The sequence below is a fragment of the Camelus ferus genome, chromosome 31, assembly GCF_009834535.1.
Source record: "Camelus ferus isolate YT-003-E chromosome 31, BCGSAC_Cfer_1.0, whole genome shotgun sequence".
Classification (NCBI taxonomy): Eukaryota; Metazoa; Chordata; class Mammalia; order Artiodactyla; family Camelidae; genus Camelus; species Camelus ferus.
Window position 1 is genome coordinate 8,648,939 of NC_045726.1, and position 8,409 is coordinate 8,657,347.

The following is an 8,409-nucleotide window of genomic DNA, read 5'->3' on the forward strand; positions in this document are numbered from 1 at the left end:
CCCCTACCGGTGCTTAGCAGCCACAGCAGAGGAGCCGGAAGGAGAAAGGATGACTTCGCATCTTAAGAGACACTGGGCTGCTGAGGCTGGTGACCTTGGACTTTTGGGAAAGCACTGCTGTTTTCCAATTCTCTGTGTCCTAGAATCAAGAGACTTTCGGACCAGGAGGGGCCATATACCTGCCTTGTTTGGCTCTGTGTCATTTGAGAGAAGCACCCAGAGGTCCAGAGAGGGCCCGCCCTGGCCCAAGGTCACACAGCAAGTGAGTACAAAGTCAGGCCTGGAAACCTGGTTCCCTGACTTGCAGGCCGGCCTTGGCTCCACCTTCCGAGAGCCCAGAGCCCCGTCCTCAGAGCCCGGGCTGCCTCCTCTGCTAGCGCAGGGCGACAGCCGGCAGGGAGGGCAGCCTCCAGCCTAATTAGAAGCTGTAGAGGAGCTGGGGACACGGGGGAGCGCAGATTAGTGCCCCCTCCATAGATCATACGCACGCCAAGGACATAATAAATAATCTGCCCAAAGGTTTTAAAGGTAAAAATCAGCAAACCATTAATAATGTCCCCAGCACCATACATCACGCTTCCCATTATGCCGCTCCCGGAGCCGATTCGCGTTTTCTAGGCTGTTTTTCTTTTTTTTCCTTCCCCTTCCCGAGGTGATGTGCTCTGCTGCCCCTCTGAAGCCCCTCCCCAGTAGCCCGTGGGCCGAAAGGATGGGAGCCTGAGACCTTTTCGGATTTACCATCCAGGTTCTATTCAGGCACGTGGAGGGATGGGCGCCCCTTCCTCCAGGCGGGGTTTCTGTCTCCGCTTTTCCTTTTAGCGAATGAGATGGAGCTGCACACACCACCCCCTTTCCCAGCTTTAAGCAGGGGTAATTCTGTGGCCACTCCCTAACGGCCAAGGAGGGTCACTTTATATAAGAGAAGTGCTGATGGCTGTACTGTCTGACCCCTGGTGTCCCCTGCTCTGCTGGAGGCAGCAGGGGGCGTGAAGATTTGGGTGCACAGGACACGTCTCATCATTTGAAGGTAACCTGTGGCATCAAGCAGACCAAGAGCCCGAAGGAGGAAAGTTAGGAAGAGAGAAGCTGGGCCAGCAGCCTGATGGCTTGTGACATGGGGCGGCCGGGGACGTGGCCTCAGCGCACAGGAAAGGCGAGGATGCCTCCAGCACTGGCCGTGTCACCCCCACTTGGCCTCAGCTTCCTCAGCTGAGTTAGGAAAGTCCCCGGCAGTGGCCACTGGCCGCCCGCCATGAGCTCTTTGAAGTGCATGAGGATTGAGGGGCTCTCAAAACTGCCCCAGTAAAATGGTTTCTTGGATGCAGGGCGTATGAAAACAGAAGAGGAATTCTGTGCTGGCTGGTTCTGGACTCCTGGGAAGGGCCCCCTGACAGGACCCCTGAGGGGAAAGGGGCCTCTCGGGCAGCCCGGTAAGGGGCTCCCATCCTGGCTCTCTTGCCATGGGCTGAGCTGGGTGTCTTCAGGCCAGTCCCTTCACTCCTCTGGGCCTGCTTCCTCATCTGCAGCATCCTCGGAGTCCCTCCCAGCTCTGAGCTGCTGGGCTGAGCCACCATCCTGAACCATGGAGCTGGGGCCATGTACTGGTCATTCTGCAAAACCTCTCGAGCTGTCCTGGGCCAGGGCCTGCGAGCCGCCAGCCTCAGCCATTCTTGACCTTGCCTAAGACATATACTTCTCCACAGTCAGAATTCCGTTCTCATCCCCTGAACTCCCACAAAGTAGACAGTGGGCGTCCACCAGATCACCCCGCACACGCTGGGGCCTCTGCACACTTCAGAAAGCACAGCCTGGTTTCCTTAGGCCTTCAGAATGGCCCAGTGAAGAAACAAGCCAGGCCAAGTCTGCTGTACCCATTTGATGGGTGGGGAAACTGATACAGACAGGTGAACAGGAGAAGTGAGAAATCCTCTGGGAAAAGGCCCCTTGTGGAGAGGAGCTCAGGGTGTGTGGGCTGGGAGCGGGGGTTCTGAGAGCCAAGGAGGCGGGCGGCTGTCAGACACAGACAGCGCTCTCCACGAGCGAGGTCACTTTCTCTAGAATAGCTTGGGGTTTAGTGCAAACCATGCACAGTGCGAGCAAGTCTCAACTCGGAGTCACACTTGACAAGACCTGGATTCCCAAGGCCCCCAAGCGACGTCTCAAGTTGATGCTGCAGGGGTGACTCGAAGCCAGGTCCCAGCAGTCGACGAGGAGGTTGGACCCCGTGACCAGCAGACACACAATGGCCTCTCCCTGCCCTGGCAGGAGCTCCTGCAAGACCAGCATCCTCCTGAGGCTGGTGGGACTTCCCAGGACAGACCCTCTCAGCCACCCCGGGTCCGAGGGAAGTGCCATCCCAGTGCAGGTTCTCCAGGGCTGTGCCGGCAGATCCCCAGGGCTCCGCTGGCGGGTCCCTCTGCCATGCCCTCCTTTGTACCTTCGGTTTGCCCATTTGCCCCACGCTACCCAGCAACCGTGTGGTTTGGACAAGTTACCCGTGTCTCTGAGCCTCCGCTTACCCTTCTATCAAGATGGGCCTAGTGCCCTCCTGACTGAGTGGCTATGAGAATAAACAGCGTAATAACTGCATGATGTGCTGTTGTGAGCATTTCATCAATTAGTTATTCCTGGGACACACTGGAGATTATTCATCTGAGCGGGTACAGAAGGCTGCTGGGGTGCAGCCAGAGGAGAGAAAGCGCCTTCCTACCGGAGGGGAGAAATCTGGGGAAGGCTTCCCGAAAGAGAGAGCATTTGATGAGCACTTTGACAAACAGCAGAGTTTGGTTGGAGGAGTTGGGAGCTGGGCTGGGGGAGATTCCAGGGGAGGGAACAGAACAGTCAAAAGCCCAGAGGTGCAGGGGGGAGGGTGTAGCTCAAGTGGCAGAGCGCATGCTTAGCAGGCACAAGGTTCTGGGTTCAATCCCCAGTACTCCTCTTAAACAAATAACCTAATTACCTCCCTCCCCACCACCAAAAAAATTAAGAAAAAAAAAAAAAAAAAAGCCCAGAGGTGTAGGAGGCCAAGAGGGGCCAGTGGGACCAGACACAGGCACCTGGGGGGTGGGGGGCATGGTGGCCAGATGCCTGGCTCTGAAAAGGCTGTTCCGTCCGTCACCCTGGGCTGAGCTCTGCTGCCAAAGCCGTGGTTCTGATGATGAAATGCACTTTGCCAGGCAGCTGTCCTGAGAGACCCTGGCTCCTCTCGACTCCCTGTCACCCTGACAGACCCTCGGCCCCCTCTCAGGCCTTGATGGATGGTCCCCACGCTGGATTTCATACATCTCCGTCTCCCCCAGAAGCTGTGACACAAGTAATTGGTGTCACCTCTGTGGATTGCATGCCAAATGCTGACAAAACAGCCCCTCACAAGGAGCTCCGGTGTGCTGCCCTTAACTGTGGGGGAGAGGGGATGGCCAGGGACTGACCCAGCGTGGCCCCGAGCTCTTAGAGGTGACCCAGAGAGAGGCAGGAGCAGTGGGGTGTCCATGCAAAGGTAGTCACGCCCCGACCTGCAGAATGTGCTGAAATCCTTCTAAACTGGGGCAGCGCAGTGTTCGGGACCCATTGTTAGGCCCCAAGTCTGCCCTGGGGGCTGCCACACACCCTGATCATTGCAGTCCATGCTGCTCCTGGAGGGGGGGACCCTCGAGGCGGGCCCCTGCCTCCTGCCAGCAAAGATGCTGCTCTTCCCCAGTGCGGAGGAAGTGTCTAAGGTTAAATGAGTTTCACCTACAAATACAGGTGTTGGCAAGGGCAGGTGTTGGGGGGTGGGCTCAGGTGAGTAAAAGCCAGGTCACCTGCTTGTGACCAGGCAGAACTGGCATCAGGCCAGGCCCAATCCGGCCTCGCTGGGGCCTTGGCCTTTCTAACCTCCAGGACAGAGGTGGGGAGGGGCCCCTCAAACGTCTCATCGTTCACAAGAGGAGGACGGCCCCATCCAGGCGCACGGCTTAGCAGCGAGGCCCGCCGTGAACCAGGAACTCACGTAGGGGCCTCCCGGGTGTGGCCAGGGAGGAACCCCCACTCCAGGCTACTCCATCCCTCTCCAAATTTCAACCAAGAGAAGCCTGGGTGGTTGAGGGTTACCTTGGGGTGGTGCAAAACATCCACCTCTCTCCATCCTCTGGAATCTGCCCCCTAGAACTTTGCCTTAAAATTCAGCCAAAACAGCAGCCAGCAGGGTGCACGGGTCCCAGCCCCTGCCTGCCCCTGGGAGGTGCTCTAAGAAGCAGGGTCTCCAGCCCAGGAAGGCCCAGTGCCTTGCTCCAAGTTGTCTCCGGGAGGACTTTGGACGAGGATTGGTCTCTGGTTTGAGCATCAGAAATAACATTTTGGTGTTTTTGTTTGCTGTTGGGTTTTCTTGCTCCTCCAAACAACCTGCGACAGATCGTGTTTCTCCCTCTTGAGGGCAGCTGCCTCCCCCCCTGCGTGGGGACCTCACAGCGGGCACCGCGGTGCCCTCACCCTCTCTCCTGGCTCCACTCCACCTCCCTTCCTGTTTTCTTTTCCCCTCAGCTTTCTTCCTTATTTTATTTTATCCTGTTCCATTAGAAGCTGCATCTTAGCGGTGGCTGTAAGATCTTTTCCGTCTAAGGTGGGGCGGAGCAATGAGTGAATGCACACAGACTAGGTCCCCGTGGTCTGGATTTAGAAAAGAGACAAATACTCCTTGAGGCTCGTCATTACCCCTGGGCCGCCCCTCCAGTGGTCTCCAGTTCTGGCCTAGGGAGGGTCGGTGATGGTGTCCACACTGCTCCCTCCCTACCATGTGCTGTGAGCCGTAGACCTAATGACGATGGCACCCAGGACGTCTCAGGGGCCACTCCCGGTTAAGAACAGAGGCAGCGCCTCTTGGGAGGCACCTGTAGACACCCAGCCACCGAGACCACTTTGTGTCGTGTTTGGCCAAGCCCCAAGATAGATATCTATGTGCCGCTCTGATAGCTGGCCTACCTGTGTGATTGGCAGACCTACCTGGGTGTCCTGTGTGTGCACCCAGGTGCTCTGCACGGCTGGGATGTTGAAGAGCCCTTTGCTGGGCAAGGGCAGGCTGGAGAACAAGAGAGTAAGTTAGAGGCTGTGGGTCTTCTGGGGTCAGAGCTGTGGTCATCCTGGAAGCCACTCTCTCCTCTCTCACTTGTTTTAGCTGTGTGAGGCCAGCTCTGCTGCCCGGGGGAGGCTGGAAGGTCCCTTCCTGGGCTAACGATTCCCTGTCTGCAGCTGCCCCACCCACGGGGTGGGAGTGTCTCCTGGGGGTTGGGACAATGCCGAGGCTGCCCCCACCCTCTCCTTCCCGGGGCACTGGGCTCCCCGCTAACAGCCCCGCCAACAGCAGCCTCCAGCCTGCCCCCTGGGACCTGCAGATCCTTCCTCCATCCCGCCGGGCCTGGGAGAGTCCCTACGGCTGGCTCATTGTCCCACTCCTGCCACTTTTCCTCTGCTGCATTGTTCCCGTTATCAGCATCCTACACGCTGCAGCGGCTGCACAGGAAGGCGAGGCTGCCGCCGAGGCCACTGCTGAGGCCGGCCGACGGGGCCCAGGTGTCTTGCTGGCGGGGGCTGCCTGCACCGTCAGGTCCCCCAGAGCTTGAGGTGGGATACAGGGCACGTAGCCAGGCTCTCTTTGGTGAGATTTTCGTTCTTGGTGCTTGCGGAGGTGGGCCAGAGACTCTGAGCCCAGGCTCCCCCTTTCCAGCTGTGATAGCTGGAGGCGAACGCAGTCCCTCCAAGTCTCTCCATCAAAGCTGATGTGCAGCAGCACAGCCAGAATCTCCCTCGGCATCTCAGTCTCCTCTTCAGGCACAGGCCTGCCTGTTTTATTAACAGGACCAAATAAGGCCGAGGAAAGGAAAGTGTGTGAAGTGAAGGGTTTAGATTAGAGCCGGCCTAATAAAGCAGATCCTAGCCAGAGGTTTTTGGAAGAAGAGGGTGGGGAAGGGAGGTGGAATCCTGCTTTCAGTCTGCACTGGGCTGCAGTATTCTCAGCATCTTTGGAGAGCTAGGTGGTACAGATTTTGCATATAAAGAGAAAGCACACCCAAATCAATTTAAATTTCAGAACAAGAATGACTTGTAAAATGTGAGTATGTCCCATGAAATATCTGGAGCACGCTTATACTAAAAGATTATTTTTTGTTTATCTGAGATGCAAATTGAATTGAGCATACTGAATTTTATTTGGTGCCCCTACATAAGACCCCTTGTGGGGTCCAGAATGCTGCAGGGAGGTGGTTGGGAATTTCAGACAGGACTGGGAATGGGAGGGCGGGGGAATCTTTGCATCTTTCTCCTTCCCTAGAGTTTCTCTGGAACAGCTTTTCCAGAATCCTCTAGGAGACCTGCAGGCTGGAGATGGCTCTTCAGGGCACAGGGATGCCCCAAGTCTGGGATGCCCCAAGTCTGGGACCCCCAGAGCAGCCCAGGCCAGGCTTCGGGCCCGGGGCTCTTGGCAGCCTCCTCTGGCGGAACTATCTTTTCGGGGGGTGTGGGTGCAGACTGGCAGTCGGCACGGCTGGTCTGGTTAACCTGGTTGGACCAAGGAAAGAGCTCCCGCAGTGTGGCCAGCTTCGTTCCCACCAGCGGGGAAGCCTCGCCCTCTGCTGGCAGATGCGGATATGACAGGGAGTCTCTGTCAAAGATGGTCCCTGGAAGAATTTCCAGACAAGCTGCATTCTCAGGTTATCTTCAACTCTTCTGTATCTTCTCCGGGAGAATCTGAATGATGACTTTCTGGTGGAGAAAAATTCACCCTCGTGAATCTTTGTTGTTGAAAAACCCCATTTCTTTCACGCTAGCCAAACAGGAGCTTGGAGAAAACAAAGTTCACTCATTTTGTCTTCCGGAAGGAGTGACCTTGGAAACGTCTAGAAACAAAAAGGCACACAACCGTCTGTGGGGTAATGTCTCTCAGAGTCATTCCTCGCGGTGGGAGCACCAGGACGGGATCCCCTGGCCCCTCCCAACCCGGCTCGCCAGAGCAGGGCGAGGCCATCACCTCATCCACGGTACCAGGAACACTATTCTAAAGCCAGTGGCTTATGGAGTTCACTGTTTGCTGTTCCTTCTATTAACGTGGGTAACTGTGTGCTTCCCGTGATCCTCTGTTTTAGCCCAAGACACCTCTGAGTGACCAGAAATCTCAGGGCAGAATTCTCTACACTTTACTCAGTAAGCCAGTAACACAGTTCCCACAGATAGCAGCCCACAGATACAGTGAGAGGGCCAATTAACTCCTGCCAATGAATGGTTTTGCTTTATGTACTGAACACAGGAAATAGTAGATATCATGTCATCATCAAGGTATTTATATTCCAAATGGAAAAGTGCCATAGTTGTAAGCATGAGCTAACACAGCTGAAGGATTTGTGACATGCACACAGAGCAGACCCAGGTTTTGTGGGGACCTCAGCAAATCAGAGGCTTCTTAAAGAAAGAGAACACAAGATTGCAAATGCATAAGTAGGCTCAAAAGTGAAGAGTTATTTGGAATGAGTAAATGAATTACGCAAATTGCATATTAAATTTTTTTTATTATTATTTGGAGGGAGGTACCCAGGTTTTTATTTATTTATTTATCTTTAATGAAGATACTGGGGATCAAACCCAGGACCTTGTGCATGCTAGGCACGCACTCTACCACTGAGCTATGCCTTCCCCCCAAATTGCATATTTTTTAATAGATTAATTTTTAGAGTAGTTTTAGATTTATAGCAAAATAGAGAAGGTACAGAGATTTCTCAGCCCCCATACATGCATAGCCTCCTCCACTCTCAACACCCCCCACCACAGTGGGGCATTTGTTACAAGTGATGAATCTTCACTGAAAGTTTGTAATCACCATAGTTTGCAGTAGGGTTCACTCTTGGTGGTGTAAATTGTATGGGTTTGGACAGATGTATAATGACATGTATCCACTATTATAGTGTCATTTTCCCAAGTAGTGTATTTTTTAAAATTGAAGTACAGTTGATCTACAATGTTGTATTAGTTTCTGGTGTACAGCATAGTGATTCAGTTATACATTTATATATATTCTTTTTCATATTCTTTTCCATTATAGGTTGTTAAAAGATACTGCGTATAGTTCCCTGTGCTGTACTGTATAAACTTGTTGTTTATCTGCCTTATATATAGTAGTTTGTATCTGCTAATCCCAAACTCCTAATTTATCCCTCCCTCACCCCCTTTCCCCTTTGGTAACCATAAATTTGTTTTCTATGTCTGTGAGCTTATTTCTGTTTTGTAAATAAGTTCATTTGCATTATTTTTTAGATTTCACATATAATGGATATCATATGATATTTTGTCTGTCTCTGTCTGATTTACTTCACTTAGTATGATCACCTCTAGGTTCCCCCATGTTGCTGCAAACGGCATTATTTTGTTCTTTTTTGTGGGTGAGTAATA